Here is a 22415-nt window from a genome sequence, read left to right on the forward strand (position 1 = left end):
GGGTTTCATCTCATGTTCTACCCTCTCTTGTTTCCTCCTACTTTCCATCTTCCTTCTTGAGATGTCGGTTTAAAATCTTGGCTCTGATGTTTGTGTTTTGGAATGAAAATAGATTGAATACAATACAGCCCCAATAGCCACACAGGGTCTCATTAAACACACAACTTCCCCTCAAGATGGTAGACATTAATTCTGCATGCTTTGTGTCACCTGGAGCTGTCTTGGACATATGGCAACCTTTTATTGGGCTCGGCCAACCAAAAAGCTTCTTCGAGAATTCCATTCCTGTCCTTCAGTCAATTTGTAATGTGTCCCGGTCTCCAACTACAGAACTGCTGAAATGCATTCCCAGACAAACTGACAAAGCTACTGCTACCCTGTTCATATGTTGTTCTCTCCTACTCACTGTCAAATTCTTCCCTACTCTCGCTCTGGATCGATGCCGCCATGATCAGAGCCCGACGCCATTCTACCGGCTGACACTTCCGTCGGTATTTTCGCGGAAATATAGCCTGTTGGGGGGAAAAAGGAACATGAATTAATGTTTATCCTCTTCGCAAGATACCCGAGCTTCGTTGACCATTACAAATACTTTGAGGTTGTTGTTTATTTACTCTGCCGATTAATCAGTTACTGAGTGAACCAGTAAGTTTACTTACTAAGTGAATTGATCTCTCAGCCAGTTAATTAGTTGATTGCTTACAGAGTTTGTTGTTCAGTCATTTAAATAGATAATAATTTGAAGTTGAAGTCGCAGCGCGAACAAGGAAAGTACAAGTTTACGGCGAATCTACTCTGGACATGTCTGAGAGAAAAACAGTAACTTGGGGCAAGGAGACAATTTGATTGCAATGGGACATTGACGTCAGTCCCATGCTGTTATATTGGCCCGCCCGATATATTGATTAGCTTCATTTCAAGTTCAACACCTGTCTGGGTGAGTGCGCTGACGAAGGCATTTGTAATGGTACAGGCCTGTTTTTTTTAATCTTACTTCTTCTTAACAGGGAAGTATTTTTACTGCTCTTTTCACATTTGTAGACAATTTCAGAGAATGTTGGACAAAATAATGTTTGATTTCGTACTTCGTTAATTCTGACCAGTTTGACATGAAGGTCTTAGTGAGTAAACAGCCTTACCGTAAGTGCCATCTTGACTTGAATTATTATTTCAATATGCTCATGATCTAGGTAAATGTGTTTATCTGCAGCCAAACTCATGCGGTTTGTAACATCTACCGTAACGTTGACTCCTTTATTCACGGGTTCAGCCACTTTAGTGTTCAGAAATACAATACCAACTGAAGACAGTGTTCATACCTGTACCACACATCAACTGCGGTTATACAGCGCGTTTTCTAGACCGTGCAGCCTTGAAGCGAATATATGCATTTTGAGTCGGCCGGCTTGACAGCAGATCGTCCTACACTTCCGCCTGAGCACGCACAGCAAAACATAAAAAGTAAACCCTGTACGTAGGTTTCATGAGCGAGACATGAAACCTTAAGAACGAGAAAACCTTGTCCCAGTCTACGTAAGTCACAATAAATACCGTGGATAAATATATTATTGTACAATGCAGAAACGAATTATTTATTTATTTTCTTTTTCTACATTACGTAAGGATTTGTTGTGCATTTATCGTGGGCCTAGTGATATTGTCTTAAATGCAATCCATGAAACCATGACTTGTCTTATTGGGAGTTTCCTATTTCTATTGAAGCATATTTTCTAAGCCCAGGAGACATTCGGAGACTGAACAAAACGAAATGAAATTGGACGCTCTGTGGTCATAAGGCCCGTAGGAAATCTTCCAATATACACTATGACACAGCCCACCATCTTCCAACTCGGTAAACATAATCTGGGCCTCGGCTGGCAATGTGGACACTACGTTTAGAGCAGAAGACCCGTTTGTCAGTCTGTCCGCACAGTAGGGTCCGGATTGTATTATTGTACAGAGCGAAATAATTTGCTGCCACGTAAAATGGGCTGGACAACTAATAACTGGCTAGAAAGTTTGTCTTCAGGCAGTCAGTATACATTCTGTCTGAACAAGTGCGGTTGGTGACCGACATCGGACGATTTCTTGTAATTACTTTGCCCTGATAGCTCTATAAACAAGCGAGATACTTGTTCGGCTTTCATGACGTTTTGATGACAGTTGGTTAATATTGACGCGTTAGTTTACTGTCTGCATCATCACTGGGTGTCTACAAACAGTTTATTGTTTGACCTTCTAACGTTTAATGTGTTTTCAATAATACGTTAACCAGACGTCACTGATTGAGATAAGCGTTAGATGTTTTCGGACATCCACAGATTATGAAATATAGAAAGTGTAACATTAAAAAATGTGTAAGATTTGAGGTTTTCACAGCGGTGAGTATGAAGATCTCTGTCTTCTGGGTTCTGCCCTGATGACGGAGGCAGTATGATCTCTGAAACGTTGGTAAACATCGACCAGACTACACAGCGCAACAACCCAGAAGACAGAAATCTTCATACTCATCGCCCTGATGACGGAAGCAGTATGACCTCTGAAACGTCGGTAAACATCGACCAGACTACACAGCGCAACAACCCAGAAGACAGAAATCTTCATACTTATCGCCCTGATGACGGAGGCAGTATGACCTCTGAAACGTTGGTTAACATCGACCAGACTACACAGCTCAACAACCCAGAAGACAGAAATCTTCATACTCATCGCCCTGATGAAGGAGGCAGTATGACCTTTGAAACGTTGGTTAACATCGAGCAGACTACACGGCGCAACAACCCAGAAGACAGAAATCTTCATACTAAGAATCGCCCTGATGACGGAGGCAGTATGACCTCTGAAACGTTGGTAAACATCGACCAGACTACACAGCTCAACAACCCAGAAGACAGAAATCTTCATACTCATCGCCCTGATGACGGAGGCAGTATGACCTCTGAAACGTTGGTTAACATCGACCAGACTACACAGCGCAACAACCCAGAAGACAGAAATCTTCATACTAAGAATCGCCCTGATGACGGAGGCAGTATGACCTCTGAAACGTTGGTTAACATCGACCAGACTACACAGCGCAACAACCTAGAAGATAGAAATCTTCGTACTAAGAATCGCCCTGAAGACGGAGGCAGTATGACCTCTGAAACGTTGGCAAATATCTACCAGACTACACAGCGCAACAAACCAGAAGACAGAAATCTTCATTCAAAAATGTATCTTCTGTCACCGTGGATAATAAATAGAAAGTGGTTTTGAATTTGCGTCCTCCTGTTACAGTGACAGCGCTGTGTAAGGTGTTTGTCTCAGCCGATTCAGCACTTGAATCGTGGGTTTGATTCCCGTGTGAGGCATGGATGTGTCCTAGAGCTTGTCTGTGTTGTTCTGTCTTGTGTACGTAGAAGCATCGCGACGAACCGACACCCCATTTTACAGCGTGTCTAAAAACACTCAAAGGGCTGCCTGAAAATTACCCAGAAAGATAGCGATAGCGCTGGTGTGGTAGTGTTATAAGTTATGAAGCATGTATACATTACATGAACCTAAATATAATATAGATATTATAAATTAGTTTGGAAAGGTAAACACAACAGAACGCTTAAAGTGCCTAGGCGTTGAAGGAGGGGGTGGTAGTGAACAGAAAAGGATGCGTGAACTAAATTCAGCTAGCGAAGGTAATAGTACATTGGCAGGCTCTTGTGAACACGGTAATGAATTTTCAGGTTGTTGTGCCGCTGAGTAGTTTGGTAAAAGTTTCCCGACATTTCAGATGTGCTTGCTTCAGAGCGATAGCCCTGATTATGGAGGCAGCAAGTACCTCTGAAACGTCGGTAAACTTCTACCAGACTACTCAGCGCAACAGCCTAGAAGACACCTCGTACTTGCCGCTGTGAGAACCAGATATCTTAAATGCATTGAGACTGGAAATAAGAAAGGGAAGATGAAGATGAAACGAATAATGAAAGAAGGAAAGAGGAATTTGTGAATAAAAGAGCGAAGAAAAAGGAATGTGTTGGTTACGGTTTTGGGCTGTGATGCTATGCGGTCTTAGACCAAAGTTTCAGAGAATCGTATTTCTTCCATCAGATTGCGTGATCTTTTATGTTACTACTCTGTTGTGTTCTTTTGATAACCGCGGAGTATAAAAATGCACTTTTTATTTATTATTCTTAGCATTTAACAATTTTTACTTCGAGATGCAAGAATAATTTTGACTTAATTGTCCGTTTTACAGTATTTTGTGCCTGAATGTGTTGTTTTGAATGTAGGTCGACTTATATGCTTTATCACGTTCTCATATATTCCGTTTTCTTCGGTATTTCTCTCGAATAAACTTTGTTGAATGTTTCCGTTTATGTTCACTTAAGGAGTATTGAACACAGTAGCTTTGTAAAGCTGTCTCTTTTATACGAACATTGAACTGAGTTTGACGTGTGACGTGACTTGTAGCAGAATTGTATTGCCTCGAGCTGACAGTAAGACGGATTAAACTACAGGATTTATGTTCCCGAGTAAAGAGGGACGAGGAGGAGATAGAAGGGAACATCTGGCCGTTGTCTGTCCGGTTTGGAGACAGACATAAGAAATATGTAGATACTTGTTGCAGTTCATGTGGAGTAATTTATAAACGTAATGATGCTACGAAGTAAATAGCCACACCATTCTATTGTTAAGTTCAGTATCTAACAGTACGACAGTCATACTATTCTATAGATAAAAATTTAAAATGGACGAAATTATATTTTACGAAATTAATATTTGAAATTTGTTCATGAAACTTTACTGTCTGTTGATAGATTGAGAATATGTGAAGTTTTAGTTCCAAGATTTGTGTTATTTTAAGGCATTACCTCGATATTTTTCTCACGAAAATGCGCAAAACCTTCAGTTGAACTATTGGGTGTAGTCACTACTGAAGATTCTGATTTAAAAGCTTCCCATTTCCAAAATCAGGCTACTGAATTACTACAGGAATATTTCTCGGTATTTACTAGACCAGGAGGGACTCCCGTCTAACATTTCTCAACCCCTAATTAGAATGCGGTTCGGAGTGGAGTAGCTATGTAGAACGCATTTTTTTGGGGCCAGTCTGTCGCAGTCCGCTCACGAGGGAGAGTGAAGGTGGCGGGTTATAGGTGAGAGGAAGTCTCAGACACTAACCTAATTTCCGGGGACGAGAGCCAGACGTAGGGGCGCTTCTGAAGAGAAACGCCTGCAAGGGATGGGGGAAAAACCACAGCGTTTGACGTCGGAAATATCCCATAATTCAATTCTATTTGTTAGAACGTGACGCAGACACGGTCTGGGATTTGTGCTGCATCAGAAAGGAAACGATAACAGACCATAAATCGATCTGATAGGGAAAGAAAAGGAATGGCAGAATAAAGAGAGTAAATCGACGTCAATCTCAAAGGAGTTTCTGATATTCTGAAAATTATGCCAGATATTTTTATAGCGGTATTATTTTTAAGCTACATATAGGTTTTCTAACATTCCCAAGGAAATAAACTTGGAAGTTAAAATCCTTGCCAAGATTAAAGAAATTCCGATTATCCATTATGTTGTTATAAAGGACAGAGTGAGTCACACATGTGGCGGTGTGTTTCGAATGGTCTTAATTTTGAATTATGAGAGAGTTCATAGACAACGTAAGCTCATTCTCATGTTTCGATGACATTTTTAAAATTTACTGTTCTCATTCAGTATAGAATCAACCGTCATTACTCCATGAAACGAAAAATAAGTACCATGTCATTGAGGAAAAGTGTAAAGACTGCGTGTCCCCTTCTGACACAGATGGAAGTCAGCACTCAGCTTAAGCTTCAATCTCATAATTAAATTTTGATATGATCCTCTATTGTATACCTACGTTTTCTCAGTGGTTCGTTTCTCTTCAGGTTTTCCAATGAAAATGATTATTTTAATACATACATTTAAAATGTTCCAGTTATTTCGTTATCATTTTCTTGTATGGAACAAATCTGTTAGTCATCAGTGTAGCATCTTTGGACAAAAAGTACAAAAAAATTTATTTTTCATAGCAATTCAATGGTACAAGAACAGTCCGCACTTGTATAAGAGGGGATAAAATTTGTTGTGCATTAATCTTGACACATGAAAACACATGCAATATCTTTTGTGTAATTTTGTTCCATTAACGAAGGAGATTGAACAGAACTAGCAGAGTGTAGGTACTTTTTGTATGCCCTGTACTTATTACGAGATTAATTACCAGCGAGATTCGCACGCAAGATGAGAGGCACTGATGAACCTTTTTTAAAGTGTAATGGATCAATGATATTTAACAGCCAGGAAGACACTAAAGATAAGAAAGCTGGAGGTAGGCTTCACAAAAACTCTCCCTAAAGAGAACTGGATCATAGTAAGAGCACAATGTATAGTGCTATCGCAGATAATTAACTTCACGTTTTCTTATAAATTCTGCAGCACTGGTATTCGGAGAAAACAGTTGAGGTCATGTCGCATCTTTCATGTGAAAATCGACGAGGCAAAAGAATGACGAACACTCAGCTCGTCACTAATTGCACGTTTTCTTCTTCAACACTTCAATACAGTTAATTCTTAACGTGTGATTTTACCATCAAAGCAAGATATGTGATAATATTAAAATTGATTTTAAAGAAATACATTGTAGACTGGATTTATATGGCTATTAACACAGTTAAGCGATGAGGTGTTGTGGACACTGTAACGAACATTGAGATTTCATGAAAGGTGAGGGATTTTCTGACTAGTTCGTCGAATATTATATGGGGTTTATTTACCTCTATCTATTGGGCCCAATAGAGTAGGTATCTGCAGACGGAGATAGGGCTCCATCTCCGAAACGTCGTTCTATTTTATTATTTTACTAAACGATGGAAAATATCCAAAGAACTTTTTATTTAAAGAGGTAAATGATTAAAGGTCGCTGGTATTCTGTCGTACTGCATTAGAATTTCTCTCGTTCCAAAGAAGTTTTTTCTCTGTTTATTTAATATTCCGGTTTTTATCTATACTCAGCAGCTAGTGTAAAGTCATAACAGGGCGAATAAGAACGGTAAAAAGTATTTGCGTTGAAATTTTAATGTTTTGAATAAATCACTAAAAATAAGAGCAATTTAATAAATCCCTGCTATCTTGTCATTTCGTATGATTCTTCATCCCTGCGTCTGTTTTCCATTGAAACTGGAGACAGAACGAAACAAATAATTAATTCTTGTTGATTTCTACATTTCTCACAAAGCTCATCAAAACTTCATAGCTATTCTATATGTTTCTAAGTATTTTTTATGTGCTGCATGCACTTCCGTCTTGACCTCCTTGATGTTATCATCTTGGACTGAACGACCGTAGATCGATTCTTTGTAGGACAGAAGTTTTTTCTCAGTTACTACGTCCGGACTGGCTCTAGAAGCCACCCAGTATCCTATGCAGTGGACACCGTCGATATTTCCCTATCAGTTAAGCTGCCGGGGCGTGAAGCTGACAACTTATCTCCATCTAGTTCTGAGGTTAAGAATGCGTGGATGTATGCATCCACTTCAGCAGACTTCTGCATGACGTGATAGTTTAGCTCCAGGTATTAATTTTACGTCTAATAGGCATAGATCCCTATATAATTTGTTCCACGTTCCTGTTAACTTCGTCCCATAAGTACTTCATATTTCCCTCAGCTCTCAACAAGTACCGCTACTTTAAAAGAGATTTTGTAATTCTTCCCTTCTTCTACTTCAGCGGGTTTTTTTTAAAATTTCCTGTTTCAATATACGTGTATGTTATATACATGGCTGTGTGCGCCGGGAATGAATTAACCCATTTAGAAGATTGATCGATATTGAAGGAGGTTTTAAGGAGTTTTGATGGATAAGTTGGAAGAGTTTTTAAAAACGTACCTTGTATGCGTATGTGTTAGTTAATATGTATCGGCGGCCTCTGAATATTGGAAAATGTTTTCGTGATGAATGTGATGGGCGCCCATCCACATGAAATATTCGTTTGGGTTGGCTTAGCAGGCTCAAATCATGCCTCCATCATCAGGGCAGTGCTAGAAGACAATTATATTTATACTCACTGCCGTTATAACCTGAAATCTCAGTGTGAGGAATTTTTCCTTTATTCTACGGAAATGTTTTCAAGGAAAGACGCCTACAATCGCGTACAGAAACACAGGAAAACTACAAAGCATATAAACCGATCAAAAGTTTAAGCAGGGACTTCGACAAAAAAGGAAGGGCTTTCTTCAGAGAGTAATGTTTGTTTAGTTAGTAAAGAAATTTACCACGTGTTAGGAAACACGTCATTTCGCCACGGTTTTCAAAAATGCCCACCACTGGACCCAGTTCTGAGAGAGATGAGTCCAGTCACATCCGCCTTTCAGCATTTTCTTCCCATTTACGCTATCCCCAATAGTCTCTCTCTACTCTTCAAAAACTCATGCTTCACTTCTGTAAGCAATTTTTAACTATCTCAAAGGTACTACACGCGAAGCCTGTCTCAACCCCTTTGATTTGATCATAATAATAATATTTGGTGAAGCTGCTCATAAAGCGTGCATTAAGAGAGCAGACGAAAGTCGGCTTTTTAGTGACAGTATCCAGATTTAATCCAGAGACAGATTATTACAAATTAAAGCTGCACGAGCCATATTTTGTCGGAAAGTGCTCAAAAAGATTTAGATACCTAGAAGAGTTCCCGTGTCATGCTTTATCTTTATTCATTACGCATCGTTGAATATTATAGGAAAAATATCATTTCACCGAGACTAGAACCTAGGACAGATTTAGGTTTGTAATATGCTCCTGTAATATTTCGGCCGAATCAAATAATTTTGGTCTTGTAACATTTGAGGTTTTCACAGTGGTGAGTATGAAGATCTCTGTCTTCTGGGTTCTGCCCTGATGACGGAGGCAGTATGACCTCTGAAACGTTGGTAAACATCGACCAGACTACACAGCGCAACAACCCAGAAGACAGAAATCTTCATACTAAGAATCGCCCTGATGACGGAGGCAGTATGACCTCTGAAACGTTGGTTAACATCGACCAGACTACACAGCGCAACAACCCAGAAGACAGAAATCTTCATACTCATCGCCCTGATGACGGAGGCAGTATGACCTCTGAAACGTTGGTAAACATCTACCAGACTACACAGCGCAACAACACAGAAGACAGAAATATTCATACTCATCGCCCTGATGACGGAGGCAGTATGACCTCTGAAACGTTGGTTAACATCGACCAGACTACACAGCGCAACAACCCAGAAGACAGAAATCTTCATACTCATCGCCCTGATGACGGAGGCAGTATGACCTCTGAAACGTTGGTAAACATCTACCAGACTACACAGCGCAACAACACAGAAGACAGAAATCTTCATACTCATCGCCCTGATGACGGAGGCAGTATGACCTCTGAAACGTTGATAAACATCGACCAGACTACACAGCGCAACAACCCAGAAGACAGAAATCTTCATACTCATCGCCCTGTTGACGGAGGCAATATGACCTCTGAAACGTTGGTTATCATCGACCATACTACACAGCGCAACAACCCAGAAGACAGAAATCTTCATACTCATCGCCCTGATGACGGAGGCAGTATGACCTCTGAAACGTTGGTTAACATCGACCAGACTACACAGCGCAACAACCCAGAAGACAGAAATATTCAATTATGGTCTTGATTCTCTTCGTGTATCGTAGTTATTTACGGTGCTGTAGAAATCAAGATTTTCCTCGGAAAGAGGTATCGACCGACAAAATGCTGTCTGTGAGGCTTAGAAAACAGTAAATACTAATTTGGCAACCCCTGAACAAGACCAGCTTGTTTGTAATGCCCCTGCCAGTACACGCAGTCTTTCATTTGTCTCATTCCGCCTCGATAACAAATTACTTCTGGGCAGATTAAAATTATTCCCCATTTCCTTGTGTCCTTCCTACGAGCTCCAGCGACTCCGAACGGTTTTAGATTGCAGGAAGCTCGGAATTAATTTCTATCTCCCTTATGAGAATACCTCCCTTCCTCTCGTCCCAATTCCAATATCTTTTTCCTTAAACGTCTTCTATTGATTTTCGTTTCATTTCTTCAGATTTTCGGCCAAATACTTAAGGCGGGGAGGGAATGCACACTTATGAGTAGCTCATCACAGGGGTCGCTTTAAGAGCCTGTTCTTTCGGGCCCTCGGCTGTCGTCCATTGCTTTGAAAAGTAAGCAAATTTTTCAGAATTATTATTATCTCTGGTAAACATAGAAGAGCATATTCAATTGCTGTATATTGAAAAAGTTTAAAGAGTCATTATTGAGAAGCTAATAATCATTTGCCTAGTCGAGAAAACGTGTCCACTTTTACAGAAACCCAAGATTCATTATAGTGTTCAAAAGTGTTAGTCACTGGTCTCTATTCTAAGCTATATTAATACACACCACAGGTAAACACTATGTCTTTTTAACATTCGTTTTAATATTATCCTCCATTGTATGCCTGCATGTTCTAAGCGGTCTTACGCCTTCTGGTATTTTGACGAAAGCATATGCAATTATATAGTAAATAGCCTATTGTATGTTAACGTTGTTTACATGTGTCGCAAGACATCTACTAGTTTCACTGAACATTACGAATAAACACGTTGTTGGTCAACCAGCCGAGGTAATAGAAAGGAGTGGACTATATAGCACATGAGATGGTAATTAAGCTTGGGATTCCATAAAAGGCGGGAGATTTTTGACCAGCTGAAGGACTGTAAGAGTTTAAATTTCCGGCTAAGACAGAAATGTTTCACTTAGTTACCAGTCTCCTCTCCAGTGGGTATCGAGGTTTATTTCCGAGGGGTAAGGCGATCTGGTCGCGAAGCTGGCCACTCGCCTGTAACTAGTGCCGAGGTTAAGAAAGATTGGAGCTTTACCTCCACTCCCGGGGCATCTTCATGATATGGTCCTTCATTGAATACCAGTGGGAATTCAAGTTTGTCAAGTTTGATTCTGCTTCATGGTGTTCACTAGAAATTTAGATGTTACTGTAAATGGACGAATTATTATTTTATTGTGGCTTAAAAATTCCAGAATTTGTTACGTGGCCCCACAGAGAGAGTTCTGTTTTCGTTTACCTATTCGCTTCTATGGTTCATTTAATTACGAGGTTAATTTTCAAGGTCAATCGTTTATTTCCGGGTTAAGGCTGGTGTTCTCTTATCCAAGCCCTGCACATTGCATTGCATGATACGAATGTACGTAAACCCAAGACGATTTAATCTTGAAAATAAATTTAAATAAGGTATCAGCTACGCATCTGAATACAAATCTCAGCGATTTCATTTCTTATCGCCCTGTGGAAGTTGAATTCCTCCAATATGTGAGAACTAGGCGAAACACAATTTCAAAAGTTATATGACTTCTTCTATATCAGTTTCAGATATTTTACTTTGGAGCGCCTATCTTCATGCTGACTTCAAAAGTTAACTCAGAAATTTTTATGGACGGAGAACCGTGAAGCTGTGGAATATTCGACTTAGTTTTGTCGCGGATATGAAGTAATTTCAGACACATTTTAAACCACTCAATATAAAATGTGACTCCATTTTGGAGTAAACAATTTCGAAATGTTTTCTCTGAGATTTTTCATACGCCAAAGTAGTTTATCTGGATCCCACCCAGCTTCCACCCATTAGATATCGGCGGTCCCTTCTCTAGGGTAAAGCGTGGCCGGGACATGTCTATTTCACTACCTAATTGGTTTCAGTTAAAACTTTTGAACATATGAATTCTGCTTTCTCGTTGCAGTTACTACAAACCTTGTGTTATTAACGTCGTATTAAGATGGGTAAATTTATAGTCATATGATGAAACTGAATTTAATGGTTTTAATGGCATAGCCGGTAAAGAGATCGAATGATTTTCGAGTTGAAATTATTTTAAATTTGTATGAGATTATTATTGTATTAATTTATTATCTACATTAAATTGCCGGCTAATACTTCAGAGTTTCGCACCAACGGATCGCTATGTGTGTAATTATTTTTTGACGGAAATAGCATTTCATAGAGAATTCGTATGCAAATCGTCACACAAAATGTCCAAGATCCATTAGTTTTCGTTGTCAAGGTGGACACTAAAGACAATTTCCGCACGACTTGCACTAAGATGCAGTGATGTTTCTTTACATTCTACCAAAAATTGCTTTATCAAATGTCGCATTTTTTCCCGAATATCTAATACTATACATCACTTCTGAGCCCAATTTAAGTGAAGCAAGTGTTGCTTTATACATCAAGCGTTTTGTTGTTCATGATTACAGGAAATTAAAAAGTACGAGGTTGGCGTGACCTAGGATGGCATAAAGGTACACAGACTTACCTGAAAATCGGTCAACTTCTCCAAGGGTTTGAACGGGGGATGCAAAGAGAACATTGTCGTATGAGTCTGCTTTTTCCATGAAAGTTATGCAGTTTATGACCCTCTCTGTGTACAACTGCTGTTGAGATCACATGAAGATGTAAATCCATTGACCTTTGTGTCTTCACAGAGCATGGATAACTTTGTATTTTACATTTTTTTCTGCTCGTTTCTTTATTTTATTTTACATTACTTTGCTTCACTTAACTTTACTTTAAGATTTCTGTCTTCTGGGTTGTTCCGTTGTATAGTCTGTTCGATGTTTACCAACGATTCATCGCCCTGATGACGGAGGTAGTATGATCTCTGAAACGTTGGTAAACATCGACCAGACTACACAGCGCAACAACCCAGAAGACAGAAATCTTCATACTCATCGCCCTGATGATGGAGGCAGTATGACCTCTGAAACGTTGGTAAACATCGACCAGACTACACAATACAACAACCCAGAAGACAAAAATCTTAATACTTACCGCTGTGAAAACCTCAAATCTTACAACTTTACTTTACTTTTCAAAACTTTACATTAGTTTCCTTAATTTATGTAATTTAATTAATTTTATTTTGATTTCCTCTCATTTCCTTTGCTGTAACGTTTGCTTTACTATATTACTCTTAGCCTACACGTTTATTTGAGCCCATCTGTGTTAACGAATGGGGCATCTTCACTGACACTGTCCACTGTCTCCGGATATTTTTGTTGCAGGCGTCAAGAGAGTTGGAACGGACTTGTAACAGGCTAGAACGATATATAAAATATCTTAAGTGTGAAAGATGACATTCTGGAGGAGGTTAAAACACCAAGACACGGAATTGTATTTATAAAATAAAATTGTTCGAAACGAACCAGAAATATTTCTTTGCCACTGCACTTAGTGTTATTAGCTGAGTCGCATTGACTAATGTCTCCCGCGCGTTTACTGGGGTGGCTAAAAGGTACACTTTATATTGGGCATCAGATCCAATAAGCAGATTCAATTTGTCGTATTTATGTTTTCTGCCTATTATGAGTAATACGATCGAACAGGTTGAGATGAATGGACATGTGACGCGTATGGGGCATACGAGCAATTTCATTTTCAGTCCGAACGCCTTGAACAAGAGATCACTTGGGAGACTAAAGTATAGATGGAGAATAATAATAAGAAGATTGATTTTAGAGAACTAAAATTTGGTGTGGAGTGGATTGGTGCTGCTCAGGATAAAGACGAGTCGTGGGATAATAGGTTGAAAATTTCTTGGTCAGACGAAAAGTTTGCTCCATTGAGTTGGCTAAATATTCTGCAATGTTATGGCTGAAGCAAAGTAATTCACTCACTCACACACACAATCACTCTTTGGTGCAGGACATTCTTTGAAAATGTCAGTGAGGGAAAGTTACAGATTTTAGCATCGCTGTTAATCGATTTCTCAGCACTGAGTTTGCATTTAATTTCCACAAATGAGAAAACTAGAAATGCGTTTCTGAGAGTCCATGCTTGTTTCTCAAAAGCTCAAAAGAAACGAGAATAATTAATTATAATTTACTTATTTGCGGTATAGAAATTGGGACTGCGGCCGTAGCGAGTAGCATTTTGCTGATTAAGAAGTGATCAAAGGATAGAACAAGCAGTTTCTTCTCTTTCTTTTATGAATATTAATTTCTTTATAACGTGGCGAGCTACCTGCACAGTCTGTCCTCTTTTTTAGTCAAAGTTTGCATATCTTATAATTAAAAAGATTCTGTAATTAACATGCCGCTTTTCAGCGCTAATGACGTTTCTGTGCTGTCTTGTGGCTCCCGTTTCGACATGCTCCTGCGTTAGTTCCAATCTGAAATCTGTGAACTTACATCTAGGTAAATTCCAACATTGATATGTCTCATCACTTTCTCCTTTTAGTAGATACAACTTAAATTACAGCGGTTAGATTTGCAAACGGAAAACGCGTTTAGGATTTGAGGTCTTCATGGCGGTGAGTCTGAAGATGGCTGCCTTCTGGGTTGTTGCGTCGTGTAGTCTGGTAGAAGCTTAAAGACGTTTCAGATGTCCTTTCTGTCTCCATCATAAGGATAAATTTTTTACTGAAATTTCAAATACTATCTTCACTTTACGTTAAGTGCTTCCAAAGATAAGTGACATTTAAATCTTTCTTCATTCGCATCTTGCGAAATCTTCTCCGTATTCTGAATTATCTGTTGCACCACAAGGTTATGTATTGGAATCGTAGTCACTGTTTTATTAATGAAGTTTTTTACTAATGGCACGGACAGATTTCTGGACATATTTAGGAAAAAAAGTCTCCTTTATATGGGAAAGTGTTTAGATTTATTATTTAATTTATTTTACTTTATTCTGTTTCTTGTGGTGTATTTTTATTAGTGTTGAAACTTTGGGTTAGTATTTGCCTTTTGTGGGCTATTTGCTATTGATAATCACTCTGGTAAAGAAATTTACTTGAAGTGAATTTATTATTATGGTAACAACGTTACAAGATGGCTGGCTATGATCAGCCTGATGATGCGAACGGCAAGAACCTCTGAAACGTCGGTGAACTTATGCCAGACTACACGGTGCAATACTCCAGAACACAGCCTTCTATGAACGGACTTTTATAATAAATTTATATAATGTAGTTTATAGGGCAAAATTTAAGAGTATACGTACTTTTCCTCTGTATTCGTATATTATAAGTCTGGATTCAATTACAATGGGAATAGATATGCGCGTGAGGGTATTTATTGAAGTTCAACACTTTTCTTAGGAATATTTCCTGCCTTTTATTCCGAGAACAGACGCAGTTCCTTCCAGAAAAGATCATATCAACTTGAGAAGCAGCAAAGTGTGAAGTGGTGATATATATGAATGGTATGCAATACTCCTGTGTTTTCTCCCTCTCGTCTCGCATTTGTTGAGCACAGTCCTTAGTTCCAGTCATCTGGAACATTCCATCATTCACAGCGACGTTTCTGTGTCGTCTTCTTCTGCCTTCTGTTTGCCGTGCTACGCCACTACTCTCGTTGGAATGCCCGCCCTCGGCCTACGACTGACGGTGTTAATGTAAGAGGGAAATGGAGACAATTACACGATGATGAGCTTTATAATTTGTATTCCCCGATAAAATTATTGAGAATGAGATTGGCGGGAAGACAAACAAGTATAAAATTTCAGAAAATCTTAAGACGAAAGAACACAACGGAGGCATATTTGTCTTTGGGAGATATTATTAAAATGTACCTCAAAGAAATAGGTCCTTGGGATGTGGAGTGTTTATGTGCGAGGATTTTATAGCATTGTTATGAAACTTCTGGTTCCATGAAAGGCTGGAAATATTTTAACCTGCTGAACTAATTCTAGCGTTGCAAGGAGTAGGCCACTCTGTGGAGATAGTTCGCTGAATACATGCGTTTCGATTGTCAAAATATTGAATTAGTAATTTTGAAGAAAAATAATGTTGCATTTTTATATTGTGAACGTGGGCCTAAGTATTTCAGGTCGCATTATTTTTAACCTTGAGAAAATTTTTGTCGGTTTTTTCTAGTTCTTTCACATACTTTAATAAAACGGAATTATAATTGTGTATACGGAGCTACTGTAAATTACAAGTTTCACTCACTGTGATACATTTTAAGCCCCCCCCCCCCATGTTATTTTAGGGCCTAAACATATCACGTGAATATGTCGCCATAGTAGCCGTCATCAACTGTCTGCTCCAAGGCCACGGAATGACGTCAACTCCCCCCCTTCATAGTTGGCTCTGTCACCAGCACAGCGTTGATAACTTTGCTACTTTGCGAGTTCTGAGCTGTTCGTGTCGCAACGTATTCATTTGAGAGGAAACTGATAAACGTCTTGGGATTCGTAAAATGAACAGGATTTCTTCACTCGATATTTACATAACACTCACTGTGTTCGGGATTATCACTAGTTTTACAACAATAGTTAAGAGTGCGTCATCGAAAGTGTTGTCCAAACCCCTTTTCAGCGATAGGTCCGCTCCATTTGCAGCGCGTTTCACGTGTCTAGACAGAAAAAAAGTTAAAAGAAACGCTATCTTTCAATTCCACTAGCAAAAGTACATTTGTCTTTTCTTGTTAAGCCGAAAACTGGTTTCTGTCCGTCTTTTATCACTGGACCATTCATTCTCTGGCTTTGACACACTCACGTAATGAAGTTTAATTGTATTATTGCATCTCTGCTCTGTTCAAATTGATGCTTAAATTTGATCTCTTGTTACTATCATAACATTGTAATGACTTGATCGCATGTAGGATTTGAGTTTTCATAGCGGTAAGTCTCAGGTTTGCTGTCTTTGGGTTATTGCGCTATGTCGTCTGGTAGATTTCCACCAACGTTTCAGAGGTCAGTATGAAACGTTGGTGGAAATCTACCAGGCTACACGGCGCAATAACCCAAAGACAGTAATCTTCACTTGAAGGCGTATTTGGATTCAAATGTGGATTAAATATGGATCAATACGGTCGCCCAAAACATTGGCAGGAACCTAATGTTTAATTATTATTCAACAGCGGAAGGTTTGGTACAGGACGCAGTGTATGTCCTGTTAATGTCTTTTTGAAGTTGTCCGATGTGTTAAGTGTTACAATGAAATGCGTTTCCTGGCTGTTCAATTTAATAACCTTGCACTAATGACGTTCTATTATTTGTAACAGATTTGATCGGCAGTAAATAAGATGGGAATCAGTGAGATTCGAGTACACCTTTCACTGTTGTTATAATTGATGTTAAATGGAGAAGGGTCCATCTCGCGTGATCACAGCAGTGAACTTGGCAGGACTTGGATCTGTTCATCGTTTCCCATGCAACCATCAGTAACATGCCGCCCAGACACTTGAACAAGTGGTGTTTGGGGAGGGATGGGGGTGAGGAAAGTGCAGATTAAATTTAAGTTTGTCAGACGGAAATGCAGTTCTATCGCTTGACTGGTGGATTATGTTTTAATATCACAGTGTGTTGCATTGCGCGATGGATAAAATCTTCCCATGTACGAACTACATGAAATAAGTGTAAAGAGGAATTAATTCCAAGTCAAAGCGCCTGTCTGTCCGACTCGAAAATTTGAGTGTATTTTCTATTAAATTTAAAATATGACAAAACATTTTCATGCACATTGTGTTCAATATCAGAAAAATAATCTTGACTATAAGAAACTGTTCTTGTCAGTATCAAACATGAACATATTGGGTATCAGCTTGCATCACGTAGTTCTGATGTCAAAACACCCGGTTATGCCACAGCAAAAATTATTTATGGCAATCTCAATATATACAGGGTGTTTTTAAAAAGACGCTCTAGTTTAATTGCGTATAATTACTTAACCATAAACATCATTGTATTTGAAGTTTGCTGTCTTCTGGGTTATTGAATCGTGTAGTCTGGCAGATTTCCAAAAACGATCGCCCTGATGACGGAGGCAGCATGACCTCTGAAACGTTTTTGGAAATCTACCAGACTACACAATTCAATAACCCAGAAGACATCAAACTTCAGACTCACCGTTGTGAAAACCTCAAATCCTACATCACTATATTTGGTGTCTCTGCGTTCAGTAGTCTTTGAAAAATATGCAGCAGTTTACAGAAGCAACGACATCGGCTGCTTATGGTCCTGGACGTCGATGTTACATGTATTGAAAATATTTTTACGTGATTGTGAATCTCACAAACTCCTGAACTTAGAGACGCCAAATGGAATAACGTTTTTTTGTAGTGACTTAATTATACGTGTGTAGTTGAAACTGGAGCGTCTTTTTTAGAAGTCGCATGGAAGCATTTTAGAGAAGTTAGGATGTCTTGTCATATCCATTGAAGTTAAATTATAATCCAAACACAGCTTTGTTATATTGTGAGTTGGTTGGTTTCTGAACGTGGTGGTATCTATGTGAGGTCTGTTTAATTCGAATCACGTCTAAAGTTTAATCTTGTCTCTAGCAGAAAATAAATTCTGTACTTGAGACGAACAGGGAGTTGGCAGAACTTTTTGCTTTGTTTTACTACACTGTCAGTTTGGAAGAGTCGCTTGTACCAGAACAACATATCAAAACTAGCAAAAACGGATATTTGTACTTCCGTGGAAAAAAGACACGGAAGTGATGCTGGGGTTTTGCAGAAACGATTTGGTCTCGGCTGCTTGAAGGCACAGTTTGAGCACAAAGAAGTTTAATTCTGTCATAAAATGCCGACAGTTCATGACTGTTTAATGCATCGGTTTCTCGCCTTGGAAATGCGAGTTAATCCTATTGTAAGTTAATCAGGGAATTTTTGGTTGTCAGAGTGGTACTGGGCAGCGTCTCTGTCAGACACCAGACAGAATGGTGCTGGCACTATTTTAATAACATGTATGTAGCAAGTGCATACTGAAATTTTGAAAATGGTAGCGGAGTGATTTTGTTGCTAGTGTTTCTATAAAACTTGCATGTCTAAAGGTGGCGACTGACTTGTAACATTTGCCTGTAATGTAACGTGTTACAAATCGAGCATTACACAAGTGAAGACAGCGAACGGAGCCGCTCGATGCGAGCCGCTCACGCTCGCGGGCGCTCCATCGTGTTGTCGGTTTTTTCGCGAATCCCTTTGAGTGTTACATTACAAGTCAGTCAGTCAGTCGAGCGGCGTCGTAACGAGCATTCACGAGTTCTTTAAATAAGAGTAGCGTATTAAATTAAACAAAGATAACACAACCTCCACGTCCGACATATTGAATGAAATGAATGGAGCACACACGAGCACAGTCGAGCCGAGCGTTCAAAACGAGCATTCGATACGCCTCACCAGTTGTGGTGTAATGTAACATGCTCGCCGCGAATGTTACATCACGAGTAAATGTTACAAGTCAGTCGCCACGTTTATGCTATTACAGCACAGCGTCTTGTTGACTTATAATAAGACTGGTAATGAATATTGATGATTTGTAAACAGTTTTCTCATGTGATCTTTGATATGTCTGTACAAGTAACTGGATTGTCGTAGTTCTGGGCGAAAATTTGTTTTGCGTATCAACTTTGACGAGCCACTGCGTGTTTCAAATTTGAGTTCCCTTTTCTTTGTTATCACGATATAATAAACTAACACACGCACACACACAGAAGAGAGGATAGAATGTGTAACATTTTTAGACCTTCCGGTTTAGAATCTTGTGTTAGAATCCTTTGTTTAACCGCATCTGCCCGCATTAATGGTATTACTTTGTAAGGACGACTCTCCTGGTCTGCACTCATTACATAGTTCCGGTGCGTGCATAACGTCTGCATGGTAAGACTTTTACCCTTTACCGCATGGCCATGTGAATCTTACTGCTGCATTAAACCGGAGTCAACTGTTCGTTTGAGTTACCTTAGAGAAGGAAAATTTTATTGAAAATAATGTGCCCTCTAGACATTCAGTTACTTGGGATCAATAATTTTTAACATTATTAAAAGTTTTTTAATCGCAGAAAGTGAAGAGATGAGTAGTGAAGTTAGCTGTTACTCACAGTTAATGGCTTATACACTTTGTACAGTCTCTTTAGGCATTGATGCTTAAACAAGTTGACAGAATCGACGAACTAAAATAAATGGTTAGTAATAAGGAAGAGAGTCACTTTTATTTTATGTAGTCGCTCTGGTTAATTTACCCAGGTGTAGGGTCTTGTTCAAGGTTATTTAGAGCCCTAAATGTCTCTTGAAATTATATCAACGTAAATAAATCTCACAAATAACATCTGTGTATCAAGTTTTTTGAACAATTATCAAAATCCTTAAAATAGAGGTTAGGTGTCTGCTAAGGTTTTATTTCATTCCTTGGTTAAATCGGCGCTTAAACGAACGGAACTATATAAAAATCGGAATGGTTCGACGTATATTGGTGAAATTACCGTGGTTCGAACTTTGTTACTTGGGGACATGTGCATGAAGAAATTCGAAAGAGGGCTTGAAGCGGACTGTATTTTTGTTAGGAGCATTTTGAGCACTCACTGGTCTTGAAGGGGTCTGACGTCGACCGCTGATAGCCTTGGACGCCGATGACAAATTAGAAATACGTGATCTTTCACTTGAAGGTGACTGTTCTGAGTCACAGCGCCGTTTAGTCTGGTAAAAGTTTACCGATGAGCAGAAGTACTTGCTGCCTCCATCATCAGGGCGATCAGTGACACTGTACAACACGGCGTGCGCAGGATTTATAGGACAAGAAACTTTTGTGCACTAAGAAAATATAATTTATTAATTCTGCCCAGTGCTTCTTGTTGGAATGATGTGTTGGGTTTGTCAGCCTGCCGCTAACTGTTTTATCATCGGCATTGTTCCGCTGTGGTAGTCGGGGTAGTAACATGTTTGGGAAACTTTTCAGTTTTTATGTAAATATGGGGGCTGAAATTACAGCAATTTATTGGCATCCTTATTATCTCTCTTTGAACAGCGTTTCATATTTCAAACTCTGATCGTCTATCAGTTCTTGCTATCAAGCTGAAGTCTGAATGAAATTTTTACCCAGTTTCCATTTTATATTATATTACAAAAAAGCATGGGAACAAATGCATATCTTTCGAAGACAGGACAATATTAATTTCTATAATTTCAGGGCACTGTATTAATTATTACTCCCACCTCATAATTTTCTACTTTCACCGTTTTGTTTTAATTGATTGAAGGGTTAGAGGTAGCCCCAAGTGGTGTGACGTCTATACATTTGTCTAGTCAGTGACTTGGATTAGACGTTGAGCGGGGACACGTACACACTCAACTTGGTGACATTATAAGAATGCTATGTTGAATACGGGCTAAAATAACATTCACAGTGGCCAAATTTAACATTGAATAACATGTTGATATAAATAAATAAGTTTTGGATCTTCTCGTACGTAATTTCTTGAATTTCATTTCTTGGTCCTCTCGAAACTTTGTTCTGAAACGCCTGTCCTTAGCTTAGGATGAGAGACAACGTTGTAGTTACGTATTTTTTATTTTTGTCGGGAAGAACTAGCCCTCCTAACCTTCGCCCTTCTTTTCCGGTCAAGATAATTGTGACTGGCGCTCTTCCGCAGGAAGTGTGTTGAGAATTGTAGTGGAAGTTCATCAGGAAGGATGCTCATACATACTTCCTGCGTTATGGCGTTACTTATCATGCAATTAGAGTTCGAGAGTCTCTTTGTTTTGGCTCAGTTTGGGCGGGGGGAGTGGCAGACAGGAACATAATTGAACACTGTATGAACGGCTACAATGACCGCAAGGGGATGCCTGTGTTTGGTTGTGGTGTCCCGTAAACTCACTTTGTGGCTTTAGCTGCAACATTAATTATTTGTAAACTGGTGGCTAGAATGTGGCGTGCTGTATAACTTTCATTCAAAGCACGGTCTGCTGAATAATGAAGAGGAGGACGTTATTATGTATATTGCTTGTGTCTTAGCTTATTTAGTGACGTTGTATCAAGTGAGGGCGGCCGTAAGAGGGTAGTGAATAAAACAAGTGAAGATTTCTGTCTTCTGGGTTGTTGCGCTGTGTAGTATGGTAAAATGTGTTATTCATCGTCCTGATGATGGAGGCAGTATGAGCTCTGAATCGTTGGTAAACATCTATCAGACTACACGGCGCAACAACCCAGAAGACAGTAATCTTCTTACTCACCGCTGTGAAAACCTTAAATCTTACATAAAAAACAACTGTTTGCTTGGTGATATTTGAGGTTCTGATAGCGTCGAATATGACGATGACAGTCTACGTTGCCTACCAGACTAAGCTGTGTTAGATCCCAGAAGTCGGTCATCCTCATTTGTCGTTTTTCAGTTTAAGGAATTAATATTATTAACAGTCTCGTTGTAATTTACATTTTTGCTCGTTTATTTACTTATTTATTTAAATTTAAGTCTTTGAGAAAAATATGTACTCTTGTTTGGTCTTGGGACGAAATGCAGTTGAATGGTTAGCACCAAACACCGCACGACTTCTCTGAAAAGGGAACAGGGCAGACAACTTATTAATTTACACGTTGTATAGCCTTGTAAATTTTTTGTGTTTCAATATTATGCTTGAGATATCTGAAA

General features: G+C 39.2%; 1 long non-coding RNA gene across 1 annotated transcript in view; it reads left to right on the forward strand.

Moving 5' to 3' along the window:
* Nucleotides 1-22415, forward strand: part of LOC147873664 (uncharacterized) — a 165429-nt gene that overhangs the window by 69888 nt on the left and 73126 nt on the right. The gene's annotated exons all lie outside the window — the stretch shown is intronic.

This window comes from Zootermopsis nevadensis, unplaced genomic scaffold, assembly GCF_977971745.1.
Source record: "Zootermopsis nevadensis isolate Lab colony 2312 unplaced genomic scaffold, Znev_1.0 Znev_ptg000017l, whole genome shotgun sequence".
Taxonomy (NCBI): Eukaryota; Metazoa; Arthropoda; class Insecta; order Blattodea; family Termopsidae; genus Zootermopsis; species Zootermopsis nevadensis.